Genomic DNA, 15,687 nt, shown 5'->3' on the forward strand with positions numbered 1-15,687 from the left:
TGCGATGGTGACACAGTCATGTCTCTATGAGGTGGATGTTCCTGTTGACTCCATTCCGCAGATGTGGAGACTGAGCTCAGAGAGGTGATGTATCTTAACCAAAGATGCAGAGTTAGAGAAATGCCTGAGGTTCACACAGAGGCAGTCTGGTTCCAGCACTCATTATCTTAAACTCTATTCTACACTCTCTTTCTAAAAGATAAGAGAACCTACCAGGCAGAGAGATGAAAGGTATTCTAGGAAGAGGAACAACACATGAAAGAACTCAAAGAGAGAGAGAAACTGTGGTCCATCTGGGGACCCAAAGACAGTCAGTGTGGCTGGAGAAGCAGAGAGGAGTCCACAAGGCCTGGTTCTATCAGCTGCAATCTGAGTGACCTTGGGTAAGTCAGTTGCTACTCAGCTTTAGTTTCCTCATCTGTAAAAGGAGATAACAGATACTTATGGCATTTATGGCCTAACGCCATTGTGAAGAGGAAGTCATCATTTACACAAAGTGCTAAGCAGGACACCAGATGTGCTGGCATCTGGCCAGCACAGCATCCATGCCAGCTGTCCCCATGGTTATTATTATTGGGGTGGGGGCAGGGGGAGTATTGGAAATGAGAATGGGGAGGTTTGCACAGGTCACAGCCCATTTTGATTCTAGAATGCTAGAAATGAAGAGCCACTGCAGGATGTTAAGCAAGGGAATGACATTATCAGATTTATAGCAGGGGGAGTTAACTCTTGGAAAACTCAGAAAGAGATCTGCATGGTTTGTTTTTTTGGTGCTGAGCTGCATGAGCTGCTTCTATATTTTGGAGTTTAATTCTTTGTCCATTGCTTGGGTTGCAAATATTTTCTCCCATTCTGAGGGCTGACTTTTCATCTTGTTTATGATTTCCTTTGCTATGCAAAAACTTTTAAGTTTAATTAGGTCTCACTTGTTTATTTTTGTTCTAATTTTCATTACTCTAGGAGGTGGGTCAAAAAAAGACCTTGCTGTGGTTGGTTTCTGTCAAAGAATGTTCTTCCTATGTTTTCCTTTAAGAGTTTTATGGGGTCCAATCTTCAAACTGACACCTTTCTCCAAGGGATCTTCCTGATCCAGGGATCAAACCTGTGTCTCTTGTCTTCTGCTTTGGTAGATGGGTTCTTAGCCACTAGTGTCACCTGGGAAGCCCAAAGCAATCAAACTCCAATTGGAAAAAAAAACAAACCTATAATGGAAAGTAATCTGAAAACTTATATATATATATATTTATTTATTTATTTATATGTATATATATCCATAAAGAAAGAGACTGGGGGCAGAACTTCAGGAAAGGGGACCAGCTTGGAGAGACATTTAGTGACCCTGCCATTCCTACTTTGTCCCAGGTCTAAAGGGCTGAACATCGGCAGTGGAAGACAAGGCAGGGTTTCTCATGAATCTTAGATCAGTGGGCCTGTGAGCAGGTGTGGATCCTTCATCTGAACAAGGGAATTTCTGACAAGTGATCATAGGCTCCAGTGCTGAGGTCTGCGGCCATGTGCTTGGAATCATCCAAACTTTTTTTTCTGAAAGGGGCCTAATGGTAAATGTACTAGGCTTTATGAGCCATGCAGACTCAAAAACAACTATTCAAATCTGCACAAAGGACCAAGTCTATTCCAGTAGAACTTTATTTCCAAAATTTTATTTACAAAAACAGCCAGAGGAAAGAATAAGAAGTGGATTCAAGCAATGTTTATGGGAACAGAATTTGCTGACCAATTGCATATGGTGACTTGAGTAAGGTACTCAGCTAGCTAATGTCCACATGAGGAGAACTAGACATATTTCAGATTACTATCCAATTCACATATCTTCCTAAAGACAAAACAATGCAATTTTTCTCAAACTAGCAATCACAAACCATGAGTGGGTCATGAAATTGATTAAACTATCAAAAAGATAGAATTGCATGCTATACTTCAATAGTAATAAAATCATATTTGTTATTAAAGTTAAATCATTTTATTTTAGTCTGATTAATAAGTGGAATTATTTTCTATAAAACTTAAAAAATTGCGTGCATCTTGTATAATATGTGAAATTTTTTTTCAATTATAGACCATGGTCAGAGAAGTTGAAAAAATACCACTTAAGGGAACTACTATAAAGTAGAAACAGCATAGGACTAGGAAATGAAAAAGATTTAGGTGGGTCTTAATCCAAATTCTGCCAGTTTTAGATTTGAAGAAATATTTAACATCTCTAGGACTTAGATGTCTTATTGGCAAAATTGAGGCATAATTTTTTTTCTACACCTCCTTATTGTTTGAGAGACTGGAAATACAAGAACAGACAAAACAGGTCCAGTTCTCAGGAAGCTAACACCCTATTGGGGGAGATACATAAATAAATGAAGGAGGATGAAGTGATGGCCTGAGTGTTTATGGGGTGGGTGGTGCTTCAAAGACGAGCTCAAGGAAGGCCTGTCTGGAAATGAATGGTGATGTGAGGGTGCCAGAGTGGGGAGGAGTCTGACAGTGAGAACAGCTTGGGAAGAAGTGATGGTGAAACTAGGGCTCAGAAGAGAGTCCCTGGCCTCAGTCAAAGTCACTCAATTAACCCCAGGACCACCTAATCTAGGATAAAAGAGGCAAGAATATACAATGGAGGGACTTCCCTGCTGGTCCAGTGGCTAAGACTCCACTAAGACTGGGTTCCCAATGCCAAGACCCAGGTTCAGTCCCTGGTCAGGGAACTAGATTCCACATGCTGCAACTAAAAGCTCACATGGTGCAATGAAGATCAAAGATCCCAAGTGCTGCAACTAAGGCCCAGCACAGCCAAATCAATAAATAAGTGAATGTTTTAAATACATACACACACACACACATATATATATACAGTGAAGGAAAGACAGTCTCTTCAATAAATGGCTCTGGGAAACCCAGACAGTTACATCTAAAATAATGAAATTAGAACACTTCCTAACACCACACACAAAAATAAACTCAAAATGGATTAAAGACTTAAATATAAGGCTCAATACTATAAAACTCTTAGAGGAAAATATAGGCAGAACACTCTCTGACATTAATCACAGCAAGATAGATCTTTTTTGATCCCCTGCCTAGAGTAATAACAATAAAAACAAAAATAAACAAATGGGACTTAATTAAACTTTAAAGCTTTTGCACAGCAAAGAAAACCATAAATAAAACAAAAAGGCAACCCGCAGAATGGGGAAAAATATTTGCAAACTAAGCAATTGACAAGGGATTAATCTCCAAAATATACAAATAATTCCTGCAGCTCAATATAAAAAAAAAAAAAAAAACCAATCAAAAAACAGGCAGAAGACCTAAATAGACATTCCTCCAAAGAAGACATACAGACGGCCAAGAAACACATGAAATGCTGCTCAACATCACTAATTATGAGAGAAATGCAAATCAGAACTACAATGAGGTATCGCCTCACACTAGTCAGAATGCCCATCATCACAAATTCTACAAACAATAAATGCTGGAGAGGGTGTGGAGAAAAGGGAGCCCTCCTACACTGTTGGTGGGAATTTTTTTAAAAAGTCACTCAATGAAGAACATATTGGACAGACTTCAACATGGGTTTTTAGTCCATATCTCAAACTCTGCATCATTACCCAGCTTCGACATGGATGTATTCCCTAAAATTACCTTTCCTTATGTAAGCTCCTTGATGGTTTGAAATAAAATGACAACAGGGATTTCCCTGGTGGTCCAGTGGTTTAGACTCTCCACTTCCACTGCAGCGGGTTCAGGTTTGATCTTTGATCAGGGAACTAAGATCCCACATGCCACCCAGCGTGGCCAAAAAAATAAATAAATAAATAAAATGACAAGGTAATCTTTAAAAGTGATCATTGTATTAGAGGTCACATTTTACCAGCTGCCACGTTCAGCCAACACCTCTATGTGCTGCAACCAGGTGTCTCAGAATCTCCTTCTCAAACAAGTGATTCCCTAACTAGAGAGGCGTAAACACAACTGGATTCATAGTTGCCATTTCTTCTCTGCTGGAAATGAGTCTCTATTCAATCTCAGCTTGTACAGTAATCCACAGATAATACCAATGTAAGACATGCCTGTTGGGAGTTAAAGAAAAGACAGGCCTGTCAGAAGAAAGGCGGTGATGAAAAAAAAGTCACCCCATGACCCATGGACACCAAATCTGTAATATGAATTTTAGCTGAGAGAAGCCTGATGTTTGAAGTGGTGTAGCTGCTCTCTGTCTTTTAGGAAGACTGTGGCAGGCAGAATAATGCCCCAAACGTATCCCCATCCTCATCCCCAGAACCTGTGAATACATCACCTTCCTTGGAAAAGGGGGTTTTGCAGATGTGAATAACTTAACGATCTTGAAAAGGAAAGAGTATTAGTTTGTGACTGGGTGGCCTAAACAATGCAAATGTATTTTCTCACTTTTGGAGAGCAAGAGGTCAAGGTCAGGTGTTGGAGGGTTTGGTTTCCTTGGAGGCTTCTCTGCTTGGCTTGCAGATAGCCACGTGCTCACTATGTTCTCACTTCGCCTTTCCTCTGTGCTTGAGCAACCCCAGTGTCTGTGTGTTCAACCTTCCTTCTCTTATAAGACTCCCAGTCAGATTGGAATACCCCCACCACCACCCAGTGGTCTCATTTTAACTTGACTATCTCTTTAAAGCAGGGGTCCCCAACTTCCAGGTCGCAGACCAGCACCTTTTGTCAACTCAGTGGCAGCATTAGATTAGAAATACAGTGCATAATAAATGCAATGCATTTGAATCATCTAGAAACCATCCTCCCACCTGCCAGTCCGTGGAAAAATTGTCTTCCATAATGCTGGTCCCCCATGCCAAAAAATTTGGGGACTGTTGCTTTTTTTTTTTTGATGGGAGGATAATTGCTTTACAATGTTGTGCTGTTTTCTGCCATACAACATGAATCAGCCATAAGTATCCCCTCCCTCTGCAGTCTCCCTCCCACCCCCAACCCCATCCCACCCATCTGTCATCACAGAGCACCGAGCTGAGTTCCCTGTGCTATACAGCAACTTCCCACTAGCTGTTACTATTCATTTTACACATGGTAGTGTGGATGTGCCAATGCTACTGTCTCAATTCATCCCACGCACTCCTTCCCCCGCCGTGGAGGACTGCTGCTTTAGAGGACTTATCTCCAAATATAGTCACATTCTGAGGTCCTCGAGGTCAGGGTTACATCAGATGAATTTGGGGAGCAACACAAGCCCATAACAGGGAGATACCCTTAGATTAATGAGGTGAGTTTAACGGAATCATTACAAGGATCATTATAAATGAACAGAGAGTGGCAAGAAAGTCAAGGCATGAGATGTGATGACAGAAGCAGATGGTGAGAATCAGATTTGAAGATGTGATGCTTCTGGCTTTGAAAATAGAAGAAGGGGCCACAAGGCAAGGACTAAAGGTAGGGAAATAAGAGGGAGTAGACTCTGCCCTGAAACCCTCAGAAGGAATGCAGCCCTATCAATACCTTGATGCTAGCCCAGTCACTCCCATTTTGGACTTCTGACCCCCAGAACTGTAGCAGAACACCTTTGTGTTGTTTAAAGCCCTCACATTTGTGGAAATTTGTTTGCCAACAAAGGCCCATCTAGTCAAGGCTATGGTTTTTCCTGTGGTCATGTATGGACGTGAGAGTTGGACTGTGAAGAAAGCTGAGCACCGAAGAACTGATGCTTTTGAACTGTTGTGTTGGAGAAGACTCTTGAGAGTCCCCTGGACTGCAAGGAGATCCAACCAGTCCATTCTAAAGGAGATCAGCCGTGAGTGTTCTTTGGAAGGAATGATGCTGAAGCTGAAACTCCAGTACTTTGGCCACCTCATGTGAAGAGTTGACTCATTGGAAAAGACTCTGATGCTGGGAGGGATTAGGGGCAGGAGGAGAAGGGGACAACAGAGGATGAGATGGCTGGATGGCATCACTGACTCAATGGATGTGAGTTTGAGTGAACTCTGGGAGTTGGTGACAGACAGGGAGGCCTGGCATGCTGCGATTCATGGGGTCGCAAAGAGTCGGACACGACTGAGCGACTGAAATGAACTGAACCGAACTGAACTGTTACAGCAGCAGAAAGAGACTGAAACAGAGATCCAGTGTCCTGATCACACTAAGCAGGGCCATTTGCAGAATTCTATCCTCCAAACCACAGTGACTGGTCCAAAGATGGACACATGTCTCAAGAGGAGCCAATCAGAGTCCTTCCCTGGGACTTTCTATCTGGGGCCATGGAAAGATCTCTTTTTCCTTTCTGAGAGGTGCACCCTTTTCTTGTGAATCTAGGGTTGTCTGATGTAGTATTTCCTTTACCTTAGCAAAATCCATCTGTAGCATAGTGATCGAGGGTGATTTAAAAGAGAGGAAGGGGACTTCCCTGGTGGTCCAGTGGTTAAGAATTCACGTGCCAATGCTGGGGACACGGGTTTGATCCCTGGTCAGGAAGACCCCACATGCCGTGGAGCAACTAAGCCTGTGCACCACAGTGACAATGCCCACCCAGAAACCGTGCTCTGCAACAAGAAAAGCCACCACAAGGACAAGCCTGGGCACTGCAGCTGGAGAGTAGCCCTGGTCACCTCAACTAGAGAAAGCCCATGAGCAGCAACGAAGACCCAGCACAGCCAAAAATTAAATCAATTAATTATATTAAAAAAATTCAAAAGAGGAAGAGGAATCAGGAAGGGTTCCAAGGCTGCCTGAGCCTTGGAATCCAGTTGTTTCCACCTCAGTCCTATCTGTTTCTAGTTCAGTTTTATACGGTGATTTTTTTTTTTCTTATGCTGGTTTTGGCTGGATTTCCTAGAGTTGCAATCAGAGTCCTAACTACTTCCGATGAATTTTCCTAAACAGTGTTATGCTGAATACAAATGGAGACTGTTGGGAAAACCAAGCCTTCCCAGGCAAAGTTTAAACATAAAACAAGTCACAGGGTGTGAGCGTATTTTCTTTAGAAAGCAGCCGCGTACCCTGCAACTGCTCCCCTCCCTACCTGTGAATTCAGAAATGGCTGAAGGAAACACCAGTGATATTTTCTAAATCTGCTTGGGAAACCAAGGCCAGAGACAAATCTGTTGGCAGAGAAACATGGGAATAAGAAACAATAAGGGGAGTATTTCCCTGATGGTCCAGTGGCTAAGACTCTATGTTCCCAGTGCAGGGGGGCCTGGGTTTGGTCCCTGGTCAGAGAACTAGATCCCACATCCCAGAACTAAAGATCCCACATGCCACAACCAAGATACGGCAGGGCCAAAGAAATAAGTAAATAAATATTTTTCAAAAACAGGAAAGAAACCAGAAGAGAGACAAAAGCCCACAGAGAGCCAGGAGCTCACAAATAAGCCTCTGATCTCCCTGGAAAGGTGTGTTACCAAGAGACAGGACAATTCGATGCCAAACAGGTTGACTTCACATTCTGTCTTCACACAGCTCAACTGAGGGCTTGGAGCGGAATATTTCTGCTATGTGCCCCAGACCCCCATCTATACAATGGGGCTAGTAAAATATTAACCGCTGATTGTGGTGATTCAGTCAAGTTAACACAAATAGAGGATATACAAAGGCCCACGTGTTCAGCTCTTGGAAAAGTCTTGAAAGTGTTAGTTGCTCAGCTGTGTTGGACTCTTTGCCACCCTATTGGACTGTAGCCCACAAGGCTCCCCAATCCATGGGATTCTCCAGGCAAGAATACTGGAGCGGGTTGCCAGTCCCTTCTCCAGGGCAATCTTCCTGGCCCAGGAATTGAACCCGGGTCTCCTTCACTGTAGGTGGATTCTTTACTGTCTGAGCCACCAAGGAAGTCCTGGGAAAGTCTTAGTCTTTATCATAAGTTCCTCTACTTCTTGGTCCGGGTCACGTGGCGCCTGCCACAGGCAGCAGAACCGTCTGGTACAGAGGCAGGTAGTCCATTACTCACAGCCTTGGGGAGTAGCCTGATCAGAAAGCACAACCCTCCACTCTTTCCTTTCATAATCTCAGTGCTTGCGAAGCTGAGGGATGAGCAGAGCAGCCATTAGCAGCCAACTCCTTCTTCTCACACAGCATCATCAAAATAAGGAGCTTGAAGACGTGATTCAACACAAAGCGTTTGCCTTTTAATTCATTCTGTAGTCGCACAACGTGGGAGCAGATTCTGTGCTTCATCCCAGGTTTTCCTCCTGCCTTGGAAACCCGCTATGGCTCCTGGAAGTGGGCATCTTCTCTCATTATGACCTCGTGCTGGAGACTCTTTGCCTCAAAACATTTGATATCTTGAGCATATAATGATTTCCAAAACTGAGGAAAAAGAAAACACTTCTGTTGGTTAGTGTTTGGGGAATTTTTTTGCCTTTGATTCCTAATGTGTTTACAGTGCATTTCTCTTTTATAGGTTCTCTGATGTGCTGGTTGGGGAAACGCTGTTAGAAAAGTGAATTGCCCGTGGCTTTCAATTGTTTTATGGCAAAATTAGAAACAAAACTGGAAACCACATCTGAGTAATGGCCTTCCCCACCCCTCTGCCTGAAAGGTAGGTTATAGCAAAGGTTAGTTCTCTAGATGAAGGGGACATATGCGTACAATAATCCAAGGGGGGCAGCCTGGGAAATGGGCCTGAGTCCTGTGTTCCACACACACACAGTTCACTCCTCCATCATCTGACACTGCTGCCTTTCTGGGCTCTGCCATCTATGGGATCTGGGCTCCCAGTATGTGGAATCTTCCATTTGTTAAACAGGCAAGAATACTGGAGTGAGTAGCCATTCCCTTCTCCAGGAAATCTTCCCAACTCAGGGATCGGACCCAGGTCTTCCACACTGCAGGCAGATTCTTCACTGTCTGAACTACCACGGAAGCCTAAACAGGGGCACACGCACACACACACACACACGCACACACACACACATAACTGTGCTCCATCTTCCACTACCAATGCAACCAGGTCTAAATGGGTCACTTTCTGCTTTGGGGCACAACGTTCACCTTCTGCAAATTGGTAACTCTGGATTCTGTTCCATCCAGCATGCTCTCCACATGTGCACCCACCCTTACTAATAACAGAAGAGAGGAAGGGCACGTGTGTGGGGGTGTATGTACACTCAGTTGCTCATTGTTGCTGTTCAGTTGCTAAGTCATGTCCAACTCTTCGTGATCCCATGGACCTCAACTCATCAGGCTTCCCTGTCCTTCTCTGTTTCCTGGAGTTTGTTCAAACTCGTGTCCATTGAGTCAGTGATGCCATCCAACCATCTCATCTTCTTTCATCACCTTCTCCTCCTGCCATCAGTCTTTCCCAGCATCAGGGTCTTTTCTAATGAGTTGGCTCTTCATATCAGGAGGCCAAATTTGCTCATACCCTGGTTTTTATCACAAGACCGTCCCTTAGCTCCTCTTAAGAACTCCACTGGGGACCTGGGTGTGCAAATGCAGCAGAAGTGTGGGGTGGGGGAGACATGGTCATCCAGGAAGAGGCCAGTGTTGGAGGAAGGATTTCTGAGTTTGTTCATCAAGACTCGGTCCCTGCTATTTTCAAAGGCAAAACAGCAGAAACTGACACTCAGAACATTCTTTCTGTACACCCATATGCGTGAAAAAATGAAGTCATTATTTTCTAGGCAAGAACGACTCAGACCCTCTTCTCCCCTCTTTGAAAGTTATGAATCCTGGGGACTTCCCTGGTGGTCCAGTGGATAAGAATCTGCCTGCCATTGCAGGGGACACAGGTTCGATTCCTGGTCAGGGAACTAAGATCCCCCATGCCAAGGGGCAACTAAGCCTGTACACCACAACTACTGAGCTGAGTTCTAGGGCAGCCTGGGAGCTGCAACTACTGAAGCTCGTGTGCCCTAGAGCCCCTGCTCCCCACCAAGAGAAGCCACCACGGTGAGGAGCCTGGGCATCACAACTAGAGAGTAGCTCCCGAGTGCAGCAAGGTAGACCCAGTGCAACCAAAAAAACAAAAGTTTAAATACATAAAGAAATTTATGGGACCTAAAGATAGATGATGTTTCATAGGATGTGAGTTAACAGGAAGGCATCTTCATCCTGAGACTCTGAACTCCTATCTCAAACACAGTCTTCATCCTCTTACCCCCTACCCTTCACCCCCTGACCCAACAAACACACACACCGCCCCATAGAGTCTTCAGGCCATGATCTGCATCTCCATAAAGGGGAGGCTTGGAGGTCTACATGCATCTGCCACTGGGCATGGGTCTGGGTGCCACTTTCTGTGTCTCCCAACAGTGTTTTGTTACCTGCTCCATCTTCTCCCCCAACAACACAAAAACACACTCATACACAAACATGTGTATTCCCAGTTGAGGTCATCATTCCTGCTTTGGACACATTTATTACCACATTTGCTCTTTTAATATTTTCAACCTTATTATTATTTTTTTTTACTTTCTTTAAGTTTTTTACAAACTAAAAAAAAAAAAATTATTTAGATTTTCTATATCTCTTTGCTGCATCTTTATTTCCAGCTCATTCTTTTCTTCCCCCAGATAAAACCATCTATTACTGCTCTGCCTCCTTGCATGTTAAGTCACTTCAGCTGCATCTGACTCTTTGAGACCTTACAGGACTGTAGCCTGCCAGGCTCCTCTGTCCATGGGATTCTCCAGGCAAGAATGCTGGAGTAGGTTGCCATTTCCTCCTCCAGGGGATCTTCCCAATGCAGGGATCGAAACTGCGTCTCTTATGTCTCCTGCATTGGTAGGCTGATTCTCTACCACTAGTGCCACCTGGGAAGCCCCTCTGTTACTGACAAGGGAAGTACAGACAGCTGCAGGGCGTCACTCTGCTTGGGTGACCCTTCTGTGGCCACGTCCACTTCCCTCCTGGCTCCACGTCCTTTCCAAACTCTCATTCTCCCAACCTGTTCACTCTAATTCCTTCGGATAAATTCTTCAAAGTGAAAGTGAAGTTGCTTAGTCATGTTCAACTCTTTGTGACCCCAAGGACTGTAGCCTACCAGGTTCCACCATCCATGGGATTTTCCAGGCAAGAATACTTGAGTGGGTTGCCATTTCCTTCTCCAGGAGATCTTCCCCATCCGGGTCTCCCGCATTGTATGCAGACGCTTTACCGTCTGAGCCACCAGGGAAGTCTACACAGAAGCATGCCTCAAATGCAGGATGGGCAGGCAGAGCCTCCATCAAGGTCACTCCCAGGGTTACAGGTGTATGGGAAACTAAGTCACAATTTTCTGACACTGGCAAGGATTTTATTAATGGTATATTTCTTTCTTTTTTTAGTATAATCGCTTTACAATGTTGTGTTAGCTTCTGCTGCACAACAACGTGAATCAGCCATATGTATACACATGCGCCCTCCCTCCTGAGCATCCCTCCCACTCCCTAATGGTATTATTTCTTTTCTAGAAAGTATAGACATGATGCATTTAAGTTTTGAGTGGAGGAACCATGACTTATTCGTTGGTTTATCCCTACTGGGGCATCCCACAGTGGTTTGCTCTTAGAAATAGCTAAAATAGCTATTTCTGAATAAGCAGTGAATGTTATAAAACAGAAAAGAAAAACAAAGACTGTGTGACTCAGAAGCGCAAGAATGACAATCACACAAGAAACAGCACAGTAAGAAATCACAAAAATATTACCCATTTCTTTTCCAAATGATGGGAAGGAAAATGCTAGTTGTAAGAGCATCATTCTGGGCTTGATTAGAGAAACATTTACTCCATGTGAAGCTCAGCTCTGAGACAAGTTGAGAAGAATCCAGTGATTTCCAAATCATCATTGGCAGGGGGAATTTTCTAAAAAACCTATCATTTCCAGTGCCCCATCTCATACCTACTATATTGGACTCTCTAAGGCATGAGGTCGTGGAGTTTCCATTAAAAAAAAAAATCTTTTCAGGTGACTGCAGTGCAGTGGTCTAGTTGATGGGACATAAGATTCTAAGACAGGAGGCCTATTTGAATGCTTGCTGCCACCACTAATTAGCTGACTGTGTGACCACAGAAAGATACTATAGCTCTCTGTTACCGAAAGGTGAGGGGTCTGGCTGCTTGCCACCCCAAAGCCAATAAGCAGGCCAGGTTGGTGGAAAGGGAAATTTGCTTTCCAGGAACCACCCAGGGATCAGGCTTCCTTTTTCTATGTGCACAACACATGTTTCTGCAGCAGGAAGAGGGGCAGCCTGGAGTATCCGGCAGAGCCCCCAGGCCCCGACCAGGGTGCTTGCCCCCCAACCTGCCATCTGGTCCTCTGGCTTCTAGGTGTTCATCAGCTGACTTCTTGCCCTTGTCCCTGAAGAATACTCAAATGTCAGGGGCCTTTGTAAACTATACCCACTCCGTTATAGTAGACATTTTCGCATCAAAAGACCAAAATTGAGAGACTTCCCTGGCCGTCCAGTGGTTAAGACTTCACTTTCCAATGCAGGGGGTACAGGTTTGATCCCTGGTAGGGGAGCTAAGATCCCAAAACATAAAACAGAAACAATATTTTTAACAAATTAAATAAAGACTTTAAAAATGGTTCACATTAAAAAAAACTCTTAAAAAAATTTGAGTTTATGAGAGTTGGTGGTCAAGTAACAAATCAAAGACAAGCAAAGACAAGTGACCAATCAAGTTCTAAGAGCATGGGATGAGGATTAAGACACGGCCCCCGCTGAAAGGTGCAGGGTGCAGGGAACCCTCCCCTGCTGCACCCGAGAACCGAGGATGGAGGATGGCTGGGTTGGAGGAGGGGCATTGTGGCTGTGACGATGTCACTGAGCAGCTGAGCAGCCTCAGTTACAACCGTGGACATGGGAATGGACACTTAGCTTTACAAAGCTCTTGGAACTCTGGGGACTTAGGAAATGGACTTCCTAAATAAATATCAGGCCCCACCCTGCTTGGAGCAGTGAAAGCTGGAGCAGGCTTGATTGACACACAGGGATTAACAAGTGGAGAGCCAGGTCCCATGCAACCCAGACTGGGACACCAGGAGCTGTGACAAGGGAACCAGGTCACTATCTACAGACATGGGGAGATCTCCTGGAGATAGATACACATAGATACAGACATAGATATATTTGGAGAAGGGAATGGCAACCCACTGCAGTATTCTTGCCTGGAGAATTCCAAGGACAGAGGAGCCTGGTGGGTTACAGTCCATGGTGTCAAAGAGTCGGACATAACTGAGCAACTAACACACACACAGATATAGATATAGGGAGATATCGATATTGACTATAGTTCCCTGTGTCATACAGTAGGTCCTTGTTGTTTATCTATTTCATAGATATCCTAATCTATCCCTCTCCTCCCCTCTTTCCCCTTTGCCAGGAGATATTATTCAGTGAAACAAAGTACTGAAAAGTGTACAGGATTCTACCTCTTGTGTAAGAACCAGAGGCTAGGGATATAAGGATAAATACACCCCTATTTACTTTTATTATGTTTCCTTTCAGATGGGAGAGCATAGGGTGGGGATAAATGGGGTAAAATCATATTACTAACTGTATATATTCTGATTCTGAGTCAGAAATTTTAAATTGCGTCTCAAAAAAATTTCTTATTAAATCCTTCCCCCTTTCAGGCTGTAGATCACTTTTCTTTTTTTTTCCCGGAGATCACATTCTTAAACATTGCAGTGTCAGGGCGTAGAGAAAATAAACCTGCTTAGACTCTTGGGGATCAAACCAAATTAAGATGATTCTCTTCTACTGTAGGTGGATGGTATTAATCTAATACCATCTCGAAAGGTTTCTCTTCAAGGAGATAATCTTCTCCATTCAAGTAACAAAATTCTTTTCTGAGCTGCGTTAGTAATATACTTCTGAGGCTAAGTTGCTGAATAATTCCAAGTGCTGTAAAAACACACCATCCAGTAATTTGTGTTTTATCTTATCTTTTTTCCCCAGACCCTAAAGTTTTTTTTTTTTTTTTTTGCCAGTAACACACTCTGACACACCTCGCCTCAGGGAAGCAGCTCCACTGCACAAGTTTGGTTTTGGCTTCCTAACTCTGCAGGAAAAATATGACTTAAGGCACCCCGATGATCTGAGACAGGCAAAACATTAAGTTAAACAAATGAGGCAGTGATAAGGAAGGACTAATGAAAAAATGTCAGCCAAGGGCATAGAATCTATTTCGAGTAATAAATTATACATATATACTGTTGACACTGTGTATAAAATAGATAACTAGTGAGGATCTACTGCATTGCACAGGAACCTCTATTCAGTGCTCCGTGGTGACCTGAATGAGAAAGACATCCTAAAGGGAGAGGATATGTGTATATATACAGCTGATTCATTTGCCGTACAGCAGAAACTAACCCAACATTGTAAAGTGACTATATTCCAATACAAGCTAATTAAAAATAAAAAATAAAATTAGTTCAAAATAAAAAAGTTTAGGGGAAAATGACAAAAAAGAATGCCAAGCTTGTGAATGAAAACTACCTATTATATTCACCATCAAATAAGAGTTTGTCATTGAGCCACAGAACCGATGCTTTTGAATTGTGGTGCTGGAGAAGACTCTTGAGATTCCCTTGGACAGCAAGGAGATCAAACCAGTGAATCCTAAAGGAAATCAACTCTGAATATTCATTGGAAAGACTGATGCTGAAGCTGAAGTTTCAATATTTTAGCCACCTAATGCGAAGAGCCAACTCATTGGAAAAGACCTGGATGCTGGCAAAGACTGAAGGCAAAGGCAGAGGATAAAATTATTATATAGCATCACTAACTCTATGGACATAAATTTGAGCAGACTCTGGGAGATAGTAAAGGACAGAGGAACCTGGCATGCTGCACTCCACGGGTTTGTAAAGAGTCGGACATGACTTAAAAACTGAACAACAATAACAAAAATAATAGGTCACGTGCTTTTCATTTGAGATTCTCACCAAACCTAATTAAATTGCTCAATCAGCATGTATTCTTGAGAATCAAACATGACCCCAATTCCATGTTAAAACAATGTATAATCAAATGCATTACATATACAAACAAATAAGCGTATATATGCTTCTAACATATACTTGAACAAGTAGTCTTCAATACATGACTTTTATATGTCAGATAAATACAGATAAGCTAACCAAAGTAACTGGAAATTTGTGCAAAATGAAATTCTGTGCACCTACAAGCTTCCACAAACACACATGCATAGAGATTTAACGATGTTAGTTTCAGGCATTTGGCTGCACCAGGAGTTGTTAATGTGTTGGGTCCAAGGATTTATCTTGCCCAACATTTTGTTTTGTTTACACTGAAGGATTCAGAAGTATTTGAGAAAACATTTTTAAATTGGCATCTTTCACTTAAAAATTCAAAATGTTAGACTCTCACAAAGTTAGACTCTCTTAGACTCCTGTACAATGTTGGGGTAATTGGAAAACTAAATCAGCAACTCCACATGGCACCACTTGGCTGGAACGGATAACGGTCTTTTTTTTTTTTTAACATGAGGGCTCTGGGGTCCAGATGGGGCTTCACCACTGAGCTGTTGTTTATCATCACGATCGTTCTGTGTCCACACTTCCCTCAAGTGTGGGGAAAAGACAGGTAATCATACAGGTGTGCATTTTAGAAGAAAAAAAGTAGAGTTGACATACTGCCTTATCAAGTGAATCATAGGTCTCTGAGTGTAATATACAAAAATAAAGCAAAGCAAATTGACCCTTTTCATCCAGTGTTCTAGCCTCCACCCCCATCTCAGTTCCTTACAGGCATCAG

This window comes from Capricornis sumatraensis, chromosome 17 (genome assembly GCF_032405125.1).
Source record: "Capricornis sumatraensis isolate serow.1 chromosome 17, serow.2, whole genome shotgun sequence".
Lineage (NCBI taxonomy): Eukaryota > Metazoa > Chordata > Mammalia > Artiodactyla > Bovidae > Capricornis > Capricornis sumatraensis.